Raw genomic sequence first — 8,851 nt, forward strand, 5'->3', positions numbered from 1 at the left:
TCCTGGGATCGAGCCCCACATCGGGCTCCCTGCTCAGTGGGGAGCCTGCTTCTCCCTCTTCCTCTGCTTGTGCTCTCTCTGTCAAATAAATAAAATCTTTAAAAAATAAATAAATAAATAAATAAATAGTTGAGAGAAATCGAAAGACCATTTTGGCATTTACTAAATTTAGATTTACTGGGCATTTATGTGTCAGGCACCGTTCCAGGTACTTGGGATTAGTTGGTGGATAGACACCTGTATGTTAGGCTAGCGACAGGCCACTGTGGAAGCCGGAGCAAATGTCTGGAAAAGGTGGGAAGGGAAAAAGTTCCCTAATTACCTGTGGAATGAAGGTGAAACTATAGCAAGAGAAAAGGGGGGGAATCAAGTTTGGTGGCAACCCCGTATCTAGTTTGTAGGGACCCCGTGCTGGGCGTAGCAGAAGCAGCAAGGGGTAGGCGTGGCATGGCACAGGGGTCCCTAACCCAGGACCCCGTTAACAGGCTCCGATGACCATAACCCTTAAGGACCAGGGTTGGCCAGAAATTGGAAGAGTGGGCTACAGAACACCAACTAGCCAGCCCGGGAAGCTGGGACCTGCGGCTGTGTGGCCAGCAGTAAGCGTTGGCCGGCTATAGATGCTCTCCCGGGCCAAAGCGGAGGGACTTGCTCTAATTGGCAGTCACGTGATGTGATGTTTTGGAGCCTTAAAAATACCTTAGCCTCACTCTTCAGGGGAGGTTGGCACAGGGCGAAGGTGGCACTGATGCGGAGGGAGCTTCCCTACAGACCTTACGTAGGTAGTATTAGAAATGAGGGGGGAGGGGCGCCTGGGGGGCTCAGTCATTAGGAGTCTGCCTTCGGCTCAGGTCAGGATCCCAGGGTCCTGGGATCGAGTCCCGCATCGGGCTCCCTGCGCCGCGGGAAGCCTGCTTCTCCCTCTCCACCGCTTGTGCTCTCTCTGTCTCAAATGAATAAATAAAATCTTTAAACAAAAAGAAGAGGGAGACTTAGCCAAAATCATACCTACCTTGGGTTTGTAAGGACTGAAAATGTCTGTAAAAGATCAGTTGTACCAGGTGTGCTCCTATTGTACAGATTCAAGAAGGTTCTGCAGCTCTCATTCCTGCTGATATAGCAACGAGCTGCCAGGTAGCTGCTGTTAGCAGGAGTGGCGATGAGAACCAGATGGAACAGAGTGAAATATTAACCATTTACCCTTCACTGAACCTGTTCTATTCCAGAGAAGAGAATATCAAACCCCTGCCCACGCAAAACCCTGGTGGGTGTTCGGGTGTTTGGGCAGCCAGAGACGAGTATGACCTGCAAGAGTACTGTGGTCAAGGCCACGTGCACATGTGTATGTGCCTGTGTCCATCGTATGTGCGTGTCTGGGAACAGAGGGAGGGACGGCGGCAGACCCTCATCAGAGAAAACTGATTGGCCTGACCGAAATAAATGGTTTGACAGTCAGTCTTCATTGGGAGCGATTTTGCTGCTGGACCTCTCCCTGCCCCGCCCAGGGGACGTTTGACAATGTCAGACCCCTTTGCTTAGACAAAGGGAAAGAAGATGCCACTGCCAGCTAGTGGATAGAGGCCAGGGATGCTGCTAAACATTCTCCAATATGGGGCGCCTGGGTGGCTCAGTCGTTTAAGCATCTGCCTTCGGCTCGGGTCATGGTCTCAGGGTCCTGGGATCGAGCCCCGCATCGGGCTCCCTGCTTGGCGGGGAGTCTGCTTCTCCCTCTGCCTCTCCCCCTGCTCATGTGCGCTCTCTCTCTCTCTCTCTCTCTCTCTCAAATAAATAGATAAAATCTTAAACACAAAAAAACCATCCTTCAATGCACCGGGCATTCCCCCACAGCAAAGAATTGTCCGACCCCAAACGTCAAGAGCGATGAGTTGGAGAAATCCTGGCTTCCTAGCATGGCAGCCAGCCAGAGTGAGCTTTTTGAGACACCGATCTGCTCAGCACACCGCTCCCCTTTCGCGCCACTTCACACTACTCATGGGGCAAGTCTTAAAACGGCCCCAAAGAAGCATGGCATGGCTCCTAGCCCCTTTTCACTCTAAGCTGGATCCAGCCACGCTGGCCTCTTCGTCTCCCAGGGCACCGAGCTCCACCCTGCCTCAGAGCCTTCCCGCGTGCTGTTCCCTGTAAGGAATGTTCTTCCTCTTCACCTGGTGAAACTCCCATTCGTCCTGCAAGGTCTCAGCCTACTTCTCACTCCACGGAGAGACCTTCCCTGACTCCCCCCCCCCCCCGGGTCCTTCTGCTTAGTACCTCGGAAAAGGGCCCGTGGGTGTCCTACAAACTGTCACTGTGAAGAAAATGTGTATGTGGTCCATTATCCGCCTCCCTCACTAGACTGGGCTCTGCAAGGATAGGGATGGGTCTGTCCTGCTCCCTGCTCATCGTCTCACCTAACCCAGCATCTGACACAAAGCAGGTGCTCCAGCAATGTAGGGACCGAGCAAGTGAATGGATGAAGGGGGGATCAGGCATGCAAGTGAGCCAGACCAGTACGAACGGTGGGCCTTAACATGGAGACAAGGAGTGAGGGGGCGGTACTTGCCTGGGGACTTGGGGAAGGCCTCAGCCGGCTTCCCAGCCGCTGGCACTGTGAGCTGCACCCCCCACATGCCCAGGGGGTAGGTAGCTGGAGTGTGAGGGGCTAGGGAAAGGATCTGGAGAAGGGGGCATATCGGGCCTGGCACGGTTCCCACCACTCACCCTCTTGTAGGAGCACGTCCTTCGCCACACCGGCAGGCACCTGAAGTACGGTCCCTGATGAGGCCCCTTGGGGCTGCTGACGGAGACGGGCTGGGGCAGCCAGACCGGCGCTTGGCTTGGCTCTCAGCCGGCCCTTAAATGCAACTGTTCTCTTGATCAGTTTGAATAATTTAGATTCCAGCGGAGCTGATAATACAGATCGTTTAGAGAGGCCCCAGAAAGACAGAGATGCACATAACAAGTAGCAGGGAGGGACATGTTAGAAAAGCAAAGACGGGCAGCGTAGGCCAGACCCAAAGTCATTTCCTTGGAGAAGCAAAGAAAACGAGAAAGTTTAAAAAAAAAAATTTTTTTTTAAAGATTTTATTTATTTATTTGACAGAGAGCGAGAGAGGGAACACAAGCAGGGGGAGCAGGAGAGGGAGAAGCAGGCTTCCCGCCGAGCAGGGAGCCCGATGCGGGGCTCGATCCCAGGACCCTGGGATCACGACGCTTAACGACTGAGCCACCCAGGCGCCCCGAGAAAGTTTAAAATTTAACGCCTTCCTCCCCCCCCCAAAAAAAATCTGGAATTAGAGGCTATTTTAAAAATTCTTTTAAAATATACAGGGGCGTCTGGGTGGCTCAGTCGGTGAAACGTGTGCCTTCGGCTCAGGTCATGATCTCAGGGTCCTGGGATCGAGCCCCGCATCGGGTTCCCTGTGCTCAGCAGGGAGTCTGCTTCTCCCTCTCTCTCTCTGCCACTCCCCCTGCTCATGCTCTCTCTCACTCTCAATCTGAAATAAATAAATAAATAATCTTTAAAAAATAAATAAAATATAACATAAAGAAAGGTGCACGTATCTACTCTAAGAGTATAGCTCGATGAATTTTCACAGGATGAATCCAGTTGTGTCACCACCATCCAGGTCAGGAAACAGAACGTGATCAGCATCCCAGAAGCCCCTCCTTGGGCCCCCTTCCAGTCACTATCACCCTCGAATGTAACCACTGTCCCAACATCTAACAGCAGAGGGTAGTCTTGCCTATTTTTGCCTTTTATATGAATGGGATAATTAACTTTGCCCTTACTGTGTCTAATTTCTTTTGCTCATTCACCATCATATGAGATTTTGGTACTGCGTGCAGTTGTAGATGTTCATTCTCATTGCTGTATAATATATTAACCTTAAAAATAAAACTCAGTTAGGGATGCCTGGGTGGCTCAGTCTGGTAAGCGTCTGCCTTCGGCTCAGGTCATGATCCCAGGGTCCTGGGATGGAGCCCCGCATCGGGCTCCCTGCTCAGGGCGAGCCTGCTTCTCCCTCTCCCTCTGCCATTCCCCCTGCTTGTGCTCTTTCTCTCAAGTGAATAAATAAAATCTTTAAAAAAAATAAAATAAAACTTATTTTACCAGCGAAATTGAGTTTATTCAGGAATAGCAGAGAATTGCATTTCAGGACATGCAAACTAAGGCAAAAGCAGCAAACAAAGAAGATGAAGGCTCTTTTGGAGAGGAAAGGAGAGAGTTGGAAGGGGCTGTTATAAACAAAAAGTCCTTTGGTGTAAACTGGGAATTCCAAGTGTGGTGGCTTTTCATTGGCTGAGTTGTGACAGTTGCTCATTGGCAAGGAGAAAATCATTCTTCCTCCTCCTAGGGTAGTAAAGTATAGGCTTCTTCCTGTGGGCAATGCAAGGTACATCTCTTCCTGTCGGGGTCTGCAATTGACCTGAATGGTAGGGCATGGGAGCTTGCCTTTCTGGCCTCCTGACTCCATTTTATTTTTATTATTTTTTTAAAGATTTTGTTTATTTATTTTGAGAGAGAGAGAGTGAGAGCGGGGGCGGGGCAGAGGGGAAAGGAGGGGGAGAGGGCGAAGGAATCCGAAGCGGACTCCACCCTGAGCGAAGAGCCTGTGGTGTGACTCAGCCTGGGGCTCAGTCCCACCACGGGGAGATCATGACCTGAGCCGAAACCAAGAGTCAGACACTCGACAGGCTGAGCCACCCAGGCGTCCCCCCGACTCCATTTTAGATAAGGTTTCCTTTAATCAATTTTCACAAGTGTTCCAGAATGTGAATATAACACAATTTATTTCCCCATTTTCCTCTTGATAGGCATTTGGACAGTTTCCAGCTTGGGGCCTTTATGGAGCTGCTATGAACATCTCGGTACATGTTGAACATGTGTATGCATCTCATTACAAGTGATTTAGTTTTCATTTTATATTTCTCAGGATATATAGACCTAACAAAAATGTTTTTATAATGAGAAGAAAGCTAATTAAAATATCTACAAGGAACATGTGTTTATAATCAGAAAAAAATTCCTTTGTAAAGAACAGGAAAATAAACTTAACTTTCGGGGTTAGAATGGAGCCACTCACATATGTTGCCTTTTTTTTTTTTTTTTAGTGGGGGCCTTAATACAAGCCTTCAAAGATGTCTTGTGGAACCCAAGGGCAGGGGACAGCCAGGCTTCGAGAAGAACCAGAACCAGGGTCTTGAAAGCCCTTAAGCCAGGCTGTTCTCCCTCTGGGGCCTTTCTTTCAGCTTCTTTCTGAATGTCCACTTCACTCTTGTCCTTCTTGACAGACCTGTTTCCCCTGTGTCTCTTAGAGCAAAGCCAGACATGGCATCCACTCTGTCCCAGAGAGAAATGGGTGGGAATCTCTGAATCGCAACAGCAAGATCATGAGAGGGTGAGCCTGATTGGCCCAGTCAAGAATCAGTCAACTATAGGGACGCCTGGGTGGCTCAGTCGGTTAAGCAGCTGCCTTCAGCCCGAGTCATGATCCCAGAGTCTTAGGATCGAGTCCCACATCGGGCTCCTTGCTCAGCGGGGAGCCTGCTTCTCCCTCTCTCTCCCTCTGCTTGTGCTCTCTCTGTCAAATAAATAAAATCTTTAAAAAAAAAAAAAAGAATCAGTCAACTATAGATGAAGGCAGGGTCCTATGGAACCATGACTGCCCAGTGGGTGGCTGGTGCCTAGAGAGTACAGTACGGACAGAGGGGACCTGCCCGCCCCAGCTCCGGGCTGGGAACAAGACACCTGCACACTAGGCCTGGTGTTGCTTCCAGCAATATTTTCCTTCTCTGGGCCTCTGTCCTCTTTTGGCTGCTTCTCTTCACCCAGTGCTTTCTATAGTTCTTTATGTTGGTTTTTGTTTAAGTTTGCTTTGCTGTGTGTATTTTCAGAAGTTTCCAAGAATACTGAGATGTGGGAAAGATGACATGTCAAGTAAACAAGAGAGAATCCTGAAATAAATGAGACAAGCTTATGAGCTGTGGGATTTGAAAAAGACATACCCTTTTGACCTTAGACCAAATTCTTAGTTTGGGCCACAAGGCCAGTTGGAAGTTCAAGCTAGAATAAAATGTTACTTCTCTTTAGAAACTCAGGGATGAGTCCCATGTTCTTATCTGGAGCTGCTCATTCTGGAAGAAGCCCTCGTGGCCGCCCTGTACTACAGCCTGGCATCCGAGCCCTCTGAGACATGTATTTTCTTTTTAAAGATTTTATTTATTTATTTGACAGAGAGAGACATAGCGAGAGAGGGAACACAAACAGGGGGAGTGGGAGAGGGAGAAGCAGGCTCCCCGCGGAGCAGAGAGCCCGATGTGGGGCTCGATCCCAGGACCCTGGGACCATGACCTGAGCCGAAGGCAGACGCTTAACCACTGAGCCACCCAGGCGCCCCTGAGACATGTATTTTGATGGGTTCCAAACAGCACATGATAGAGGCAACTTGTTTGATTGCTATCAATTCATTATTGTGGTTGTGTTTGAAAGCGTTTTTTAAAAGATTTTATTTATTTATTTGAGAGAGAGAGAGAGCCGAGCAGGGTGGGGGAGGGGCAGAGGGAATGGGAGAAGCTGAGCAGGGAGCCCATCCCAGGACCCTGGGATCATGACCTGAGCCAAAGGCAGCCGCTTAATGGACTGAGCCACCCAGGCGCCCCTTGTTTGAAAACATTTAAAAAATACAGTAACCATAGGGGAAATTGCGTGCGGGCCATACAGGAACTCTGTAATATTCTTGCAACTTTTCTGTATATCTAAAACTATTTGAAAATAAAACATTTATCTAAAAATAGAATGAAATAGGGGTGCCTGTCTGGCCCAGTCGGTAGAGCATGCAACTCTTGATCTCGGGGTTGTGAGTTCAAACTCCACGGTGGGGGTAGAGATTACTTAAAAATAAATCTTTAAAAAAAATAGAATGAAATAACCAACCAAACACCTAAGCCTAGGGGTGAAATTAATTAAGCATGCATTTTAGGGGCGCCTGACTGGCTCAGTTGGTAGAGCATGCAACTCTTGATCTCGGGGTTGTGAGTTCGAGCCCCATGTTGAATGTAGAGATTACTTAAAAAAAAATCTTTTAAAAAAAACCAGGCATTTTAAAGTGTGGTGCTCAAGGAAGCATGCTGATGGGAAAGTGAGTTCCTGGTATGTTTACAAATCACCAAAAGCTGTTGAGGTCCACTGATGATGTCTACATCACTAACACCTATCTTTTTTTTTTTTAAACACATTTTATTTATTTATTTATTTATTTAAGATTTTATTTATTTATTTGACAGAGAGAGACCCACAGCGAGAGAGGGAACACAAGCAGGGGGAGTGGGAGAGGGAGAAGCAGGCTTCCTGCGGAGCAGAGAGCCCGATGTGGGGCTCGATCCCAGGACCCTGGGATCATGACCTGAGCCGAAGGCAGACGCTTAACGACTGAGCCACCCAAGCGCCCAACACCTATCTTAAGGTTGTGTCTACACAGAGTGTTCCCCATCGGTTGACAGAGAAAATGTACTATTTGTAGGCTGTCTGTTCTTAGTAGAAGCCTCTGTGTAGGTGTTTCGGTTAATTGTGTGGGAGCAGCAGAAGAATGCAGAAAGTTCGTGGAGCTTTGGAGCTGGGCAGGTCTGGGTTTACATCATCTACCTTTCACTGGCCCGCTGGGTGACTTAGGGGAGTTACTTAACCTCCCTGAGGACATATGAAATGGAGGTTAATGCTGTGTTACAGACTTGCTGTGACAATTAAATGAGATGGTATGTCAAAAATACCTGGACTGTTGTTGGGACTTAGTAAATGGTAACAATTTATCTTTAAGAGTTCTGGAGTAAATCTGTACCAATATTTTTTCTTCTTTCTCTTTTCTCTTCTCTTCTCTTCCTCTCCTCTCCTCTCCTCTCCTCTCCTCTCCTCTCCTCTCCTCTCCTCTTCTCTTCTCTTCTCTTCTCTTCCCTTCCCTTCCCTTCCCTTCCCCTCCCTTCCCCTCCCTTTCCCCTCCCCCTCATCCTCCCCTTCCCTTCCCTTCCCTTCCCTTCCCTTCCCCTCCCCCTCACTCTCCCCTTCCTTTCCCCTCCCCTTCCCTTCCCTTCCCCTCCCTTTCCCCTCCCCCTCACTCTCCCCTCCCCTCCCCTCCCCTTCCCTTCCCTTCCATTCCCTTCCCTTCCATTCCCTTCCCCTCCCCTCCCCTTCCCTCCCCTTCCCTTTCCTTTCCTTTCCTTCCCTCCCTTCCCTTTCCTTTCCTTCCCTTCCCCTGCCTTCCCCTCCCCTCCCCTCCCCTTCCCTTTTCTTTCTTTCTTTCTTCCTTCCTTCCATCTTTTTTCTCTCCTTCCTTCCTTCCTTTCCTTCCTTTGCTTCCTTTGCTTCCTTCTTTATCTTTTGACTGGATTGGAGGGGGGATGGACAGTTTCTGTTTCAGCAGGCAGTTAACAGAAAGTTCACACTGGTGCAGATATTTAGGAGCAAACTGAAAACTAAAAACTGAAAGTGAATGAATAATAAATAAGCTGCTGTAAGACTCCCTAATTTATGGAAGGAGTGGAAGCCTGGAGCCCAGCGTTATTAGGAAACAGTAAAGGGTCCCAAGAAGATGAGGATGTTCATCTCCAAATAGGAAATGTCAAGAATAACATTCACTCATGTAACAAATATTTTAGTAACAAATATTCCCTCATGTGTCAAACAGCATATGTCGGCTGTTGGGGGTACAGGGGTGAACAGGCTCGGCACGGACACTGTCCTGGGATCTCACCGTCTAGTCCAGTAGACACACACAGACACACACAGACACACACACACCCCTGCAAGGTTCTTGACTTAATATTGGTGTGCAACACATACTCATATTTTTATTTTATT

This window comes from Phoca vitulina, unplaced genomic scaffold (assembly GCF_004348235.1).
Source record: "Phoca vitulina isolate PV1807 unplaced genomic scaffold, GSC_HSeal_1.0 scaffold62, whole genome shotgun sequence".
Taxonomy (NCBI): Eukaryota; Metazoa; Chordata; class Mammalia; order Carnivora; family Phocidae; genus Phoca; species Phoca vitulina.